We start from the raw sequence: 16,282 nt of genomic DNA on the forward strand, positions 1-16,282 counted from the left end.
GGAGTCCCAAAAAGTGACAGCTTGAACAGATCAATCTCCACAGGCCCTCAACACTCCCACCCACCCACTCCTCTCTTTCGACCCAGACCACTCCCTAAACCCACTGGTTTATAGATTAAATAAAGGCAGCATCTGCCCAAATGTGGACCTGTGACATTCAGGTCTGCTGGTTGCCTACACAATGTGCTCAGGAGACAACAGCAGCTCCCACTCCACAGCAACATAACATAAATCCCAAAAAAAGCAGGAATAGGTAAAAGCCATTTTCATTCCCTTCATGCTCCTCCTCTTTCCGCTCTTTTCCCCATATACATCCAGTATAAAAGAAAAATGGTTAGAGATACAAAAAGAAAACCTGGTCTAAGTCCACTGAAGCACAGAAACGAAAAACACAAAGATTAAACATTGCTACTTCATCTGTCGTGCAGTGCAGCATTAAACTTACCTGCTCATTACTGTAATTTGGTAACTGATTCTAAATCCTTAAAAAAGTGCCCTGACAAAACCCACAATAAGTGGGATGAAACAAGGAAGAGGAGGAGGAGGAAGAGGAGGAGGTGAACAAGAGAAAATTATACCAAAAGATCAAGATAAGTTGGAGATGCATGAATTCACCTGTCTGAGAAGATTCACCCTCTTCTAGAAACGACATGCAAGTTAAGGTCTCAAGCATAAAAACCTCAGTGAAGGAAAAAAAAATCCCTACTTTGTAACCAAGCTGTAGGTGCTTGACACTGCTGGAACTTGTTGAACACAACTGCTGTGAGACAGACACCTCAGCAGAGAGGACCTGTATCAGTGCAGTGGGGGTTTTAATTTGTGTAACAGTTATTTGCAGGTTTAGAAGCACATGGCTAATGAGGACTCACTGGCTACCTGAGGCAAACATAAGAGCAGGTAACTGGCTTTCTGCTGCTCATACCCTCTCACACGTAATTCCATCAGGTCTGTGACCTCCAAATACTACATTATCTGCAAGAGACGGAGTCTTTCAAGACAGAGGGTCCATTTACCTAACAATGACATCCAAAATGCTTCCAGTGGACAGAACCTCATCTTAACGTTGTTCTGGAATTAAGGGAGAAACATAGCAGGGCTCCTCTCTCATAAGAGCATCTGGCATTTCAAAACCCAGCACATTACAAATTCCCCCAACAGCTTTTGAGTCATTCACCAGAGGCTCAATTTATCTTAGTTCTGTTTCTCCTACCTAGGCACAGGCTCCATACGCAGTGACGGGAAGACTGAACTTCCTCGTGGCCATAAGGAGGCAAGTTGTGTCTCATTTACATGAGAGACACACACACTTTGGATGAGTTTTTCAGACACAGCTGACGACAGCTCAGCACTGCTGAGGTTACACACTGGCCATTGCTGGGGGAGAGAACTCAAGGAACAAGATGCTCCACATTTCCTTGCGTGGACTGCCTGTGTTTTACCAACACGCGAAGACCATATGTCCTGCCAAATAATTTTAGGCATACCACGCATAAAAGAAATCATTTCAGGAAGCTGGATGGTATTTCTTTTCTGTTCACACAGAGTGACAGACCATCACAGTCCATAAATTTTCTGGTACTTTGTCTCAAATACTTGCTAGCAAAGCATTCGTCAGTACAGGCAGCCAGGAACTTGACTCAGATTTTAATTCACTGCTAATCATTCTGCAGAACTATTTCAGCACCCACCAGGTTCGTGCAATGGCTGCAATACCAAAAAAGCAAGCAAGACTGTGTTGTAGAGAGAACCAGCACTTGCATTTAAATTCCGTGGGCACATACTGGCCACTGCTGAATGAGGTTTACCCGGCCTTTCAGCTTTTGTTTAGTGCCCTCCATGCATTCCTGGTAATTACAGCTTCTGGCCAGAGGGACTCTAAGGTACTTTGGTTGGTCATCAGGAATTAATTTTGTGCCACAGAAACTCACTGAGAGCCAAATGGTTGAAAAAACCAGCAAACCAAAGGCAACCAGCACCATGGACATTCCGGTAGCTGAGTTCAGGCACCCAGTTTTGAAGCAACATCTCCAAGGCTTTGCTCTACCTTCTGCATGGAACACACATGAATTGCGAGTGAATTGTTTCACACACTCCAGGAGGAAGTTATGAAGCAGCCACTAATTGAGAGGACTTCTTGTCAGAAAAGCAAAAATACCAATATCCTTCCCAGGGTCACTCGGTCTGACACACATAATAATCAGTGCTGCCTTGTGTTGGAATTCACAGCATATGAGGCTCCTAGAGTGGAGCAGGCTCAGAGCATAAGTCTCTACCAAAATAAAACTGAGTGTCTGCAGCCAAAGGAGATTTCAAAATGTCACCTAATCCAGCTGCCCCCAATCTTTGTCAGTAAAGTTTCTTCATCACCTTTTACTTCTCCTCTTCATCATGACCACTAATTTCTTGCCCCCCACTTCCTCATATCTTTTTTATTTTTTGCACAGCAACATAAGGGATGAGCAGGGAAGACCAAAACTCACATTTTTTGGATTGCCCCTGCCCCTTGTCCACATCTCATAAAGGTACATTTCCCACCAGGGATCCTGCACTCCAGTCCCCAGTGCAGAAGCCCCAAATCCCAACTCTCTCCTGGCATCTGCCAGAATCTTTTCTTTTTTGAGTTCCTTTCAGCAACATAGATTTTACAACTCCCATCTCGCAGTGGAAAGCATTTTCCAAAGTTTTCCAGCTCTCCATTCTGCATCCTAAATCCCTAAATCCCTGTCTTCTCTACAGCAGGCACAGACAGCAGTTCCCTCCTTTCTCCTCTTGCAGCAGGCTTCCACATGTTCTCTACGTAGAACTATATTGATTCTTTAAATCTTCCTTTTGCTAATGTTTCCTAGACAGCTCTGAATTTTTTCCACTCAATTTTTCTTACAACTTTTTTCCACAGGAAAAGGTGTTTCTTAAAACGCAAGACTTCCAGGTGCAAGCCACAGTCCAGCTCATGCCAAGGAAAACCATCTTGCAGGGGGGTGTGCGTGTGTGTCCCCATCTAGGGTGCTTGATTTTTTTCTTTTGGGGTCAGAGAGAAGGGAAAGGTTTGGGGTTCTTGGGTTGTTTTGTTTTTTGGTTTTCTTTTTCAATCACCTAAGACTGACTCACATTCAGGTTTCAAACTGCTAAGTGGAAGCACTATATTTTTTGTTATTATCAAAACAGAAAACAAGCAACTCTAGAGCTTTCTTTCCCCTTAAACGTTTTGCCACTCACTGTGTTAATGAACAGCATTAAACAAAAAAACTCCAGAGCAAATACAGAGGCACAAATGAATGTAGGCAATGGTATGACCAAAAATTGAGGCAGCTGTGGTTGATTTTCTTCAAAGAGGAGGATCAAGAGTATCAGCAGATAGATTCCTCCACTCCAGACTAAACTGCAACCCCACTAGAAATGATGGTGCCAACCTTTTTTCAGTGTTGATACTCCTGCTGAACTGGGGAAGAGCAAAGAGCCAACTAGATGGGAAGTTAAGCAGCCAGTTTTCTCTGATCTCTAACAAAATGCTCCTACCCAGGACTACTCTGCTATTCCACTACTCCCTTTGCTGGATCAAGCAGAAACATAAACATGGAAGAACACGGCTCCATTTCCTCTTTAGGGCCCCAGATCTCAGGAAAGTTAATGCTGACCAAGAAGAAAAGAACAGGCCTGCGGGAGAAGGAGGGCAGGGGAGGGGAAAGGAAAGCTCCAAGTTGGTTGTTTTAGGTCACCCAGTAAAACCAAAGCATCTGTGTAATGCTGCAAGGTTCATATTTAGAATTAAATTCATAAGGTTCAGAAAGGGAGCTTCCAAACACCACAGCATGCTTCAGACCACTCTTAATGCTTTTTGGCCTGAACCCACCACCTTAAAAGCCAGCAATTTTTTTGTCAAGCCCACCTCTCCCACATACCTCCCTGTCACAGGGCAACGATATAACAGGCACTTCTCACCAAACAAATTAAATCCACTCTTTCTTGAAGGAGAAAGGTCAAGAGGATGAGGGCACCACACTTTTAAAAAGGACATTAAAAAATAATTATGCTAAACCAATTTGTGTCAGCACAAATTAAAGAGAGACAGGAAAATGCCTGCTTTCAACTCGCTTAAATATTCAATTAAAAAAGCCATCTAGGCAAAGTCTTATTAAAATAAACCAACTACGGAAACGCTTGTTAAACCAACCTGAAACCCACGTTCTTTTTGGATGTTCCTTCATTGAGAAGGACGTCTTCACTCTGCCATTACAAAACCAATCATGTCCTCAAAGGGTGTGCCTTCCTTCATGGCAGCAGAGAGTGGTGTGAAGAGCAACCAGTGCTGATTTCATATGTGCCACCAAGTGCAGTAAAGCTTCTGCCAGCTTCCCTTGTACAGAAACACATCCTCCTCCTTCCTCAGGCCCAGCCAGCCAAGTTATCCACAGATAACCCTCCACAGCAGTTCACAGCTTCCTCTGGGATCCACCAAGACAGCTTTGGAATCGGTGTCAGAAGAATTAGTGCAGATGGACGTAAAGCACAGCCTTTCCACCCGCAACGCCTTGCAGGAAAACCGAAGGTTCAGCCTCCAGACCAGACCTACCATATGGGTGCTTGACAAAACCTTGAGATCACTGCACTACTAGAAAACGTTTAAGGTTTAGGACATGAAAAAAAATTGATGAAATAAAAACAATGCCAGAAAAAAAAAAAAAAAACAAACCAACAAAATAAAAGGATAATACCACTTCCTTTTGTTGCAGAGAAAAGTACAGGCTCTCTACCTGAATGAGATAAGGCTCATAGTGGGTTGCATACAGAAGGTCCTGTTATTTCAATGATGAACACTCTCTATCTGTTTTTTTTACTGTGAAATGTAACCAAGATGATGCTGTGAATGCTTCAGGACTCATCACCACTACTTTGATCAGCTCTTGTTCCCCCGTATAATGTTGCTTCTGAAAAGCCAATACATCACTTCACAGTGTACTGGAGCATGCCAGAAAAAATATAGTACACAGACTAAAATGAAACCTTTCAGTGAAGCTTATTTCTTTATTGGTAAGTTGCTGGCAAAAGCTTCAAAGTTTTAAAAAAAAAAAAAAAGACAAGTACCATCTAGAAAGCTTTGGTATAGGCACAGCTGCAGCCACAAGAGCTTGTCAGCAATATATATCTAACAGCATAAGGATACATACATATTTAATGGACATATCTTCATTCTAAGACTACATGCTCCAAAAACTTTTACCAAAAATTAAGTGACGGTCCTCAATTCGCAGCCACGGCTACAGCTGCAACAAGCAAGCTGAAGCAATGCCATTTTTAACCAAGGTTTTCATTTCAAATGCAAGGCTGAATGCCCTTCTTAGGGCTCAGCAGGACCCAGGCAGCAAACAAGCACATCTGCACCAGGCCAGAGCCAAAGTCCCATCTCACGACATGTCCCTGGCAGCAGACAGCAAATGATGGTCAGGGAAGAGCAGAGGACCACGGTAAGTGCACTGTGACCCTGCTGCTGCCTAACGTCCCAGCATCTGGGGATCTGCATCCAAGGAACTTCAAGGTAGAAGAAGTGCTTCTGCCTTCTTAAGTTCAGCTTAAGACCCGCTGCTATAAGGCTGTTGGGCAATGAAGGCAAACTCTGTCCTTCCAGAGTGGGCAGAAGGAGAGGGTTCACTGAGTGTTTTCTGATGAGTATTTGGACAGAAAAGCCTGAAAGGAATCCAGCAGTGTTTGGCAGTGATAGGTCTTGTACCATCACAGAAGGACACTGGAGAAAAACACGACCGGAGAGTTAAGTCAGACAGTTCAGCTTCCATCGTCAGAAACAACTTGACTTGAGACAACAAAGCAAACTGAATTACTCAAAGTACATCCTATTTCAGATTAAGCCATCTCAGTTCTTAAAGAAAGCACACAAACATCCTTGCCACAGTATGAAATACGTCTGTTTTCAAGTAGTTGTCCTCTCCACGGGTAAGAGCGATACCAGACGCAAATTCAACGTGAAAACCATTTACGAGTTTCAGAAAAGTTAATTATGAGCAGAGACTGCTAAAAGGCATAACACTCTCCCCCTGCCATGGGCTGGCCAGGAAAGCAAAAGACAAGATTAAAAAAAAAATCAAAATTCCAAAAGCCACCTCAATCCCATGACTCCAGAGATAACATTTCACTGGAAATGGAGATGAATAAGGATCTGGAATCTGGATCAAATTCCCATTGCTACTTATACTTTTAGCTAAATGTACTTTATAGGTAAAGTAAATTAAAAATAAAAAAACCCCACACCTTGAAAGAAATAGAGGTGAGAGCCTCATGCTCCCTAGGAAGAGAGGGGTCCTGCCCTCTGTACTGTGAGTAACCCCAGGAAACAGTCTGAGGAACCAGAGATGTCACGTCTGCTGTGGCCACCAGAAGGAAAAACAACATTGCTCAGTGGGTGGTTTGGGCCACAGCCTCTTCACTGACTTCAGGAAATTAAAAGCTTTCTTTCCCTTTGGTTTCAGCCCTCTTACAATTCAAACTTGGCTGGCTATACAGTTAATAACCCAAGGGCCATAAGCACCAGAGATGTGAGAGGAGAAATTCAGCTCAGAGAGGTTGTTAGGGAGACCAAGACTTCAGAAAGGTACTTGGAACAAGGGGTCCCACAGAGAAGTACATGATTTGCAGCATAATGTTGGGTCAATCAGTCACAACTACAGCTGGGAGATGAGCACTTGCATTAGGCATTAAAGATGTGTCAAACCTACAGTCAAACCTCCTATCTCTGCTCAGATGGGAGAAAAAAGTTCACACCAAAACCTGCTGGAAGGTTTCCAGCCAGGTTAGTGGGTTTAAAAACCTACTTTTATCAAACACACTGACTGTAGTTGTGTTATTTAACAGTACATCAGCTGTTACCAAAATTTGGGTCCATAGGCAGTCTAGCCCATATCAGTACCAGGAACCTGAAGGCTGATCTAGCCAGGGAAGACTGAAAACTGATAACACTAAAGCATGATATGAATTATGTCAAGAGGAAAAACAGGCTGCTTTTGAACCAGCACACAATGCACAACATTTCCACCATCGTGTTCCCCTGAAAAGACCAAATCTGCATTTGAAGAACCGACAACTTTGAATCTTCAGGGGAAAAAAAATAAAGCGTTCTTTGCGCAGAGTCAAGCTTAGGCAAATCTTGCAGCAGTAATTACAGACACTGCCTCCCCAAGCCATCTGCTGTGGCTTTTATAACTCCTGGAAGGGCAGCAGGCAGAGCTGGTGGAGGAGAAGAGGAGACACACAAATCTCAGCAGCCAAAGCCAAGCTGCGCAGAAAAGCTGCGACACCGGTCAGACCCAAACAGGAACTTACGTCCTGGTTATCCAAACCTCCTTCAGCTGGCAGATACTGCTGGTGTTCATGTAACAGCTGGTTCTGCAGCCTTTTCAGACAAAAGGGAGTTAGGAGGTCAACCTTGAGGCAACTCATCATCCTAAGCAAGCCCAGTCTGGCATGACTCCAGTGGGAAGCATCCGACCAGGACCTCATCCCATTAATGAGCAAACTTGTGCTCTGAAGTCAGTCTGAGCAATCCAACTTTCACTTTACAGACACCAGCAAGGCCAACAGCTCCACCCATCTCTCCTCCAAGAAGTGAGGCCAGTAACATGGTATGAATAATTTAGAACAAGCTAAATCCATCCTTTATCGGGACACGTAAGTTCCAGCCTGATGTTGATGACCACTTAATCTGCAAAACGTTTTTATCTGCACAGTTACAGCCAGAAGAGGCAGCAAAACACACTCACCCTAACCCTTGCTCACACAACCACATGTTTTCAGGAACAGGCCAGGCCCCAGGCACGCTGCAAAACCCACTGTCCTAGTACAGCTGGAGACAATGCCGATTAATTGTTTTGCCATCCATACAAAATTACTACAATACTCACTTCATAGGGTTGTCACAAGGATTATTTAACAGCTCTGAAGAGCTTTGAAGAAGAAATAGAGGCTATTGTTCTGAGAACCATAGAATCGGGAACAATCTCACATGAATTTTGCATGACTGTGCATGTGTGACAGTTGCAGCACCAACAGATTATTTTTCTCCACAAAAAAACCTGAAAACATTACAGTAGTTCATTTACTGTGGGCAACACTTTAGTCAAAAATGTATTTTGTTTTGCTTGTTAATATATCCTAAATAACTATCAACTTTGACTATTTAATTAATAGATTCAGGTGCTGTTTCTAGTCTCTCTTAATTAAGGGAAACATTGCATTTTTTACAAAGAACTCAGTTTAGGCTGTCAGGGCTTCTAGCACGCACACTATAATTACCTAAGTATTGCCAACACACAAGAACAACAAGAGGGGAGAAAAAGGAACTAAAAATTTGACTGAAACCTCTTTTAATTTACAGCAAATTAGAAAGTCCATCTGCACGGAGAAGAGGTGCTACACACAGAAAGATTCCAATGTCACACTGCTTATGCCTGACCATTAAAGAAGTCTTAACATTGATGCAGAAACATTGTAAAGGCTTTTAATAGGCTTTTTTTTTTCATTAATACACAGGCATTGGATTTTAAGTGCTCTGCCATGCACTCAAATCCACCTCATCTGTATGGAAAACTTCTACCATTTCACTCCAAATGTGTAAGGAATCTTTATGCCCTTTCATTCTCATAAAGCACAGGGAGATCAACATTTGCCTCAAGTATAAGCATTTTCTCTTTTTCCTCAGCAGTCTCAAACTCCAGCAGTAATCACAATTAGGCAAAGAGGTTGTACCCAGAGCAAAGTCGATTTGGCTGAAAAAAAATACCATTTCCACTACACAAAACTTCAAATGATCTTTAAACTTTTTGGGACACAAACCACATCTTTTGTTTGGAAAGCAAACGCCACGTCATTGATACTACTGCAAGATAAATTGCAGTATTAAGACTAGTCAGCACACCAGCATTCATTCCCCATCCAAGAGGAAACAAAGTTTCTTGTCTTCTTTATTTCATCCTAGTTCTCTGCCAAGGAACCGGAACCTATGGGTGCACAAAAAATGCAGCATTGCAAGTAGCAAGTTTCACAGAGCCCAGGTCCCAAGTTCCCAATTCCCAGGGGAGGCAGCATTCCAGAATTAAGGGCCTGCTCTCCCTACAAGTGATATGCCTTGGAATAGCAATGAGACTGGGGAGGTGTCTCAGAGATCAACAGCTCCAGGAAGGTCAGGGTGCCAAGACAACACTGGACCCCTCACAAAACACAGGCATGAAACAGAAAATGAGTCTGATTGTCTCCTTTACCTGTCAGTCTGGTGGGAAGCCTCCTCATGTAGTCTGAGCTGCACACCATTTCAGTACAGCTTTCCTTGCCTTTTCCCTGGAAGATATCATAACCTCCACCTAGCACTTCCTCAGTTATGCAGCAGGCTAACCTGGCACAGCTGGTCCAAAAAACTGTCCCAAAACTGTTTGGGTTTTGCACAGGTTTACAGTCAGAAAAAAGGAGCCCCTGTGGCTCTCAGTCCCTTTTTACAACATTGAATACCTGTTTGGACAAGGACAAGAACTTAAGGTTCCTGCTTCCCAAGACAAATATTTCATCTACTAAACTGCACAGTTGTGCTGGTTACACAGCTAAAGATTCAGACCCAGCAGAAGGAGGAGATGCTGTGAAGGATCCAAAGGTAGTGCTCATAGATTGATATTTACAAAAAAGACCAGCATTTCTTTCATCTTTGCTATAACTTGTGTGTAACACCTCTAAGCGCTCAGCTGCTCATCACTGTCACATTTTGCATACTCCTAAATGTGTCCAGACTCAAAGGCAAAGAAAATTTTCGGTAAATCATAAGTATATACTGATTTTAGAAGCATAAATAAATAAATAAATAAATATAAATATATATATATATATATATAAGCAAGGGTTCACTTCCTTTTTAACCATTTGAAATTTGGATCGCTGCAATTAATTAACCAATACAGGAAACAGATTATTGGCTTGGTGCACCACCAAACAAAACACTTCCTAAATTATCCTAATTTTACCTACAGGTGCCTGTGTCCTAGTGATAATCAATCCCCCAACTCAGGTGCTGACTCATACCTGAAAACCTGACCATGATCTTGCATCAGATGGCAAACTGGTTTTCATGTAACACATTTAAGAGTATGTTCATCAAACACACAACAGAAGCCTTGGGATTATTATTTAATGTTATTTAAAGTCGGTTAATACCAGAAGTAAACAAGAAATTTGGATAAAAGTGTCACATATCTCTCTATTCCCTTCCTTTTCGTTTTACTAAAAAAGATGCTAGCAATTACTTATTAATTCTAGCTCTTATTAAGAGCTACCCACAAGCAAGATCTCCCTGGTGCTATCCTGAAATGCAAGTGAAGACAGAGAATACTTATTACTGGTGGCTCAGCACCAGAAGGTAGTGAAACAGTCTGAGACACAAGGAAATTTTGAGTTCCCTTTGTTTTTTGTCATTTCTTTTGTTCTTCATCTCCTGATACTCAAGGTACCAATTGCCTAGTCACCTGGTCTTTGTTCAGGCACTGACTGTAATGAGACTATGCATGCACCAACACTCAGTATGAACATTAAAAAAAAACAACAAACCAAAAACCCACTGAAAAAAATGGCCATTTTTAGCCACTGCAGATGATAACTATGTTTTCTCATCAGTACCTTGGCCATTCCCTCCAGAATTATGGTCTCATGAGCCAGAGAAGCAAGACTGAATGCAACCTTTCTTGGTTTTTTATTGTATTTGCATAGAGTGCAGAAGCAACTTACCATAATTTATGGCTACTGTAAATTTTGTGTAGGTGAACTCATTACAGTTAACAGCAATACTTTATTCACACCGGTTCCCCACAAAATGCGAGCCTCAAATCCAATTATTCCGTAATAGTTTTCTAAGTAAACAAAACACCATTTAGGATTTGAAAACAATGCATCTTTCTGCTAACAGAGGCAGAAAGGAAAAAAAAAAAAACAACAAAACACCGAAGCTAGCACAGGACTATGCAACAATTTCATTTTGTAAGAAGATTATCACAGAGCAGAAAGCTTTAGCTCTGGCTGAGAAAAGAACATATACTCTGTGCTAGTAGAGTTCCCTGTATTTGTAAGTGGAATTTTGTTCTGTTTGTTAATGCACCTCTTCAGAGACAAAAGAAACCACACAGGGAAAAGGAAATAACATTCTTACTTCTGTCCAGCATCACCTCGATTAAAACCCATTCTGATTTCAGCTCTTTTCAAGTACAACTTGCACACTTTCAACAGAGCTATCTGCAATGCACTGTGAAAATGCACTACAAAGTTTTGATAAGTGGTCCTGCCATTTTAATCATGCTCAGCAGGGACAATCTGGTCAGGTGTTTTCCCTGTGCTTGTTGAATTCAAGCTATATTTAGAGACCAACTGTTCTCTGTCCTGCTTTCTCCAACTAAGTGTGTGCATAAGGGTGGAGAGGTGAAGGTGGGAATTAAGAGAGAAAGAGAAAATGAGACTCTCTTAAGAGTACATAAGACGGCCCTTAAAAAAGGCCAAAAAAGGTACTGACAGTAATGCACTTAATTTTAATTGTGAAGGTTCGGTAACAATAGATGTGAAAGGGAAGAAGACTAGAGTACACAGAAGGGAACCAAAAGCCAAGGTTTCTGTGAAAGTTACAGGAAAGACCAGAACACTTATGATTAAAATCCAAGGTTCAGACATGTTCACAGCACAAGGAGCTCTATAACAGCCCGGTGCTCGCTGCTGCAAAGCAAGTTCACTGCAGGTCACAACTACAACTCCATTTAACCACATCATCTCATACAATGTTGCAAGAAAATGAATGGAAACTGTACAAGTTCTACTGGTTGTAGAAACAAACTTGGAAAAAAAACAAAACAGATATACCTATCTGTGATTACACTGAACATCATCCAAACGACCTGTAGTTCAAGCAGAGTCTCAAGTGAAGAGCGTCACCACAAAAGAAACAGTGCCAAGACAAGTGGAGAGCTTTCCACTCTGCTCCCAAACATGCTTGTACATATCAGCAATTCACTGATGGCAAACATGCCACCTTGGACTCCAGCCTATTTCCCTTAGAGTGGGAGAGGGGAAAGGCCATGGAGTTTATTTTGGACTTGAAATTAATGAGATAAAATGATGAGCTAATGAGATTACTATTGCTTTGAAGAATGAGCAGCGAGATTACTGGAAACTCTGTCATATCTGCTCTCTGCCTAATCAATGAGGAAATATGAAGATTCAAAGAGGAAAAAATACTGGAGGGGAAGAATAGACAAGTGCGGCATCAAACAGGTAACACTCAGTCTCAACAAGAAATTCCCTTAGAATACAGTGCACTAAAGGCTATAAGGGGATAATCAGCATACTTATTGATTTAGATGCCTACACATTAGGTTAGCACCTTAATAAATCCATCAGCATTCTCTGAACAGAATCCAGGCATAACAGCATCCCATTTGTTGCCGTTCTCAGATCAATAGGGTTTGCTCTTCTCCATTTTGCACTCGCAAGCCGTGCACCCAGGTACAGCCCGGCTCTCCTGAAACGGGCTTTCCTTCTTTCTTTCTTTTTGTTTTAAACCACTCTCCCACTTTTCGCCGATCCATCCATCCATCCTTCCTTCCTTCCTTCCTCCCACCCTCCCCTGGCGCTCGGCGGAGAGCCCAGCCGCCCTCCCTCCCAGCAGCGAGCCGCCAGCCTGCGCCTCCCGGGACGGCGTCCATCTCACCCCGGATGGGCAGGACGCGTTTCCAGCCGGGACCATTGTGCCCTTCCCCGCACCGCCGCCGTCCCCCGGTCCCCCCACCCTCCCTCCCTGCCCCGGGTACCGCCCGCCGGCGCACAAAGCGCAGCGCCCGCCGGCGGCACCGGCACCGCCGGACCGAGCCGGGCTGGGCCCGGCAAGGCTCCTCCCGAGCCGCCGCAGCGGGGGCGGCGCGATGGGGCCTTTCCGAGAGGGGCTCCCGGCCGAGCCCCACAAGGTGCAGGAGCGCCGAGCGGGGGATGCTGCCCCGGCCGCCCCGGGTCCGCCGCCCGCCTTCCCTCTCCCGCATCCCGGCGGAGCGGCACCAACCTGCAGTCCCCGCCGCCGCCTCCTCCTCCTCCTCCTCGGGGAGAGCCGGAGCTGCCTGTGCCCGCTTCAGCCTCCAGCCCCCGGCGGCGGCGGGCTGGCTGCCCTCGGGAGGCGGGGAAGGGGCGAGCAGGGCGGGCGGCTGCGGGAGCGCCGCTCATTGAGTGCGGCAGCCCCAGCTGTCGCCGCCGCTGCTGCTGCTCCCCGCAGCCGCTACTTCCTGTGCGGCGATGGTTCAGTTCCTCCCGGGCCGCTGGGGGCAGGAGAGCCGGGGGGCGGAGGAGGAGGAGGAGGAGAGGAGGGGGAAGGTCGGGTCAGATAGCGGGGGCGGCAGCGGGGCCGCCGCTGCTCCTCCCGCCCCGGCGCGGCTCCGCCCCGCACAGCCCAGCCGGGGCTCCGCGCTGCCCGCGCCGCAGCGGGACGCGATGCGGAGGAGCCGCCCGCTCGCCCTCCGCGCCCCGCACCGCGGGCAGCGCCCATCGCCGCGGCCGAGCACCCCCCGGCCGGGGCTCCCCGGGGGTGACTGTGGGACTGGAGTGTCCCCCGACCCCTCGGGGCCGCTCACCGAGCTCCTCGGAGAGCGCAGACTGTGTCCCTCCCTCCCGCCCGGCTCCGCATCCCGCGGCGGGGAGGGGAGGAAGGTGCCCCCGGGCCCGGCCCTGCGGGGCTGGGAGGGAGCGGCCGGCTGGCCGGGAGGGGTGAGAGAAGCTCCCGTACACGGGGATGGGGGGATCTGTGCGGGAGAAAGGCGGAGATGGAGCCGCGGGGGATCGATAGCGGAAACTCTCTGTAAAGCAGGAAACGGCCACGGAACGGTGCTGATAAATGGCACGGTCCCGGGGCTGGATGGAGGGGAAGCAGTGGAGTACCAGTTTGGTCCGCTTTTCAGAGTAATTCTTGAGAGGTAGCGGTTTTGTTTGGAGTCTTATTCGTTCGCCTTACGAGGTGACAGGACTGCAGCAGCTGCGTCTGTCCCGGCCAGAGAAATTCAACATGGTGAGGCTTTTATGGGCGATAATGAGTTGGAATAGGGAGGTCTTCCTCTCCTTTTTGGATCGGCGTGAGGAAGTGCCAAAGCTTGGAAGCCACAACCTTTTATTAAAAAAAAAAGTAAAATTGTAACAACATTTTAAAATATTAGTGTCTAGCGTTATCCTTCAAACACCTTACTGATGCCACTAAATAATTAGGTGTACTTTCCAAGATGGTGAATGCTTGCAGCTCTTAAAGCTTTTTATTCAAGATCACATATTCATTACTCCTGAAAGACAGTTCCTTTTATTTGGTTCTAGAATACAGATTTTGAGGAGACTAACATTAGGCAGTACAATGGAAAGACAGTGGTCATAGTGGTCTTTGAATCTTCACAATAAAGCAAATACTACCCTCAGCAGCTATGGGAGACCTACTAAAAAAGTGCATTTACCTGTTGTTTAGGTTCCACATGTCTCCCTCTTTTGCCTGTGATATGTGACGTTCAGAACATCATAACCTACTTCAGAAAAGTACACACGAGTATTATGTAAATATTTATGTTCTTTGTTTACTTGAAGTGCCAATAAATCCCTTTATTGCTGTGCTTTTACTGCCATCGCAGAACTCACTACTGTTTTCCAGTTGTAGCTGGGTTCTAGTACAAAGCAGAGATTCTGCCCTTAGGTTGGGTGCATATATTGCTTTTTCTTCCCCCTCTCTCCTCCAGCACAGCCTCTTGTTGGCAGTTCTGATCAGCCTCTAATGCTGCTCAGCCCATGCCGGATTGGCCAACCACAAAATCTTTGGCCTGTCTCCTGTGCTGGTGTAGCTTTATAGTGGGCTGCCATAAATTCCAGCAGCCTCCATGGCTTCCTGGAGAACATCACAGGTGATTTCAGTCCCTCACATAGCTCAGAATGGAGACAGGAAAAGGCAATTTAGCCTTCCTCTGAGAGTCCTGGTGCTGAGCCTCCTGTTTGTCTTCATTTTCCACCTGGGCAGCACACACGTGTTTGCAGCTCATTTCTTTCTGCGCCTTCTGGGTTTGCACAAGGATACACATAGAGTAGAGCTTCCATTTTTCATCTGTGTGCACTTTAGTGTGCCTCACAAGTCCTCCTCCTAATAAGAAATAGTTTATTCAAGGGAACGATCTAATAGAAGTAGCTTATGGAAGTTTGGTTGCAGAAATAGAGCATGACATCATTTCTTCAGTCAGAAGAATATTCAGATTGTATCACTAACAGAAGGAAAGTTAAGCTTGCCTGACTTGTTTCTGCTTTACCCAAATTTTAGCTACAGCAAAATATAAATTCCCTATATTATTTTATACTGGCAGCTCTACTTTGCAGTGCTTGCAGAGTTCAGTGAGAGTGTTGTGCATATAAGTCAAATGACCAAAACTAAAATCTGGAAAGATGGTGCATTCACAAGGTATTTTAGCATGAGAAAGTTAAAGAACAAAAAGAGAAAGAAAAGGAAGAACATTTTAACTTTAGAAATAAAAATTGTGAATATACAGGAACAGCATGAAAAAAAATCCCAAAGGTAGCACTATAAAGTTTGCCAAGAAATTAATTTCCACTGTCCTGCTCAGTTGTGTTCTGACATCTTCTGGCAAATGGCATCTTCTCTTTCTCAGGACTTAGGAGAGCTCTGTGAAGTTCTGGTCATTACCTCTAGGGTAAAACTGAGAACAGCTCTGCTGATATTTATCCATTATCATCCCCAGGCTTAAAATTAGCTCTTCCACAGAAGCAATATTTACCATATTCATGAAGCAAGATTTCAAATAAAGCACTACTAACCTCTTCTATTGAGCAAAATCCACTTAACACATCAAAGCAGTTGAAATCTATTTCAGAGCATCACAACTGTAGGTTCTGCTGGAAAGGAAAGTCTCTTGCATTGATCTTCACTCGTCAATTACTCTGAATATGTGAATATAATTTGGAGAAGCAGTTTTTCTCTCCACCTGAAGAGACTCTCTTAGTGTTTGAAATGCACCCACTTTGTACCCATCTCATCTGCTATAGTCCCTCCTTCCCCAAATCTCATTCTGGTTTCTCAAACTGTCTGTTAGAAATCACTGGAGAATGTTTCCACATTAGTTTTCAATACTGAGCTGTGTCTAAGTCATTCATGTTCAACCCCCCAACGCAAAGGCAGCTCCTCTTTGTTTCCTGTCAACCACAACGAAGCCCCAATTAACTTCTGGAGTGAGCAGAATCCAGG

The 16,282-nt window shown here is 44.7% G+C and overlaps 1 protein-coding gene across 2 annotated transcripts in view; it reads right to left on the reverse strand.

Moving 5' to 3' along the window:
* Positions 1–13,328, reverse strand: part of AGPAT3 (1-acylglycerol-3-phosphate O-acyltransferase 3) — an 87,275-nt gene extending 73,947 nt beyond the window's left edge. For both annotated transcript variants that reach the window (XM_051770895.1, XM_051770894.1), the window contains exon 1: positions 13,076–13,328. The gene's annotated coding sequence lies outside the window, so the exon portion shown is untranslated. The remainder of the gene's footprint in view (positions 1–13,075) is intronic.
* Positions 13,329–16,282: the final 2,954 nt, after the last annotated feature.

Source organism: Manacus candei, unplaced genomic scaffold (genome assembly GCF_025592945.1).
Source record: "Manacus candei isolate 608988 ecotype Guabito, Panama unplaced genomic scaffold, ASM2559294v1 h1tg000126l, whole genome shotgun sequence".
Classification (NCBI taxonomy): domain Eukaryota; kingdom Metazoa; phylum Chordata; class Aves; order Passeriformes; family Pipridae; genus Manacus; species Manacus candei.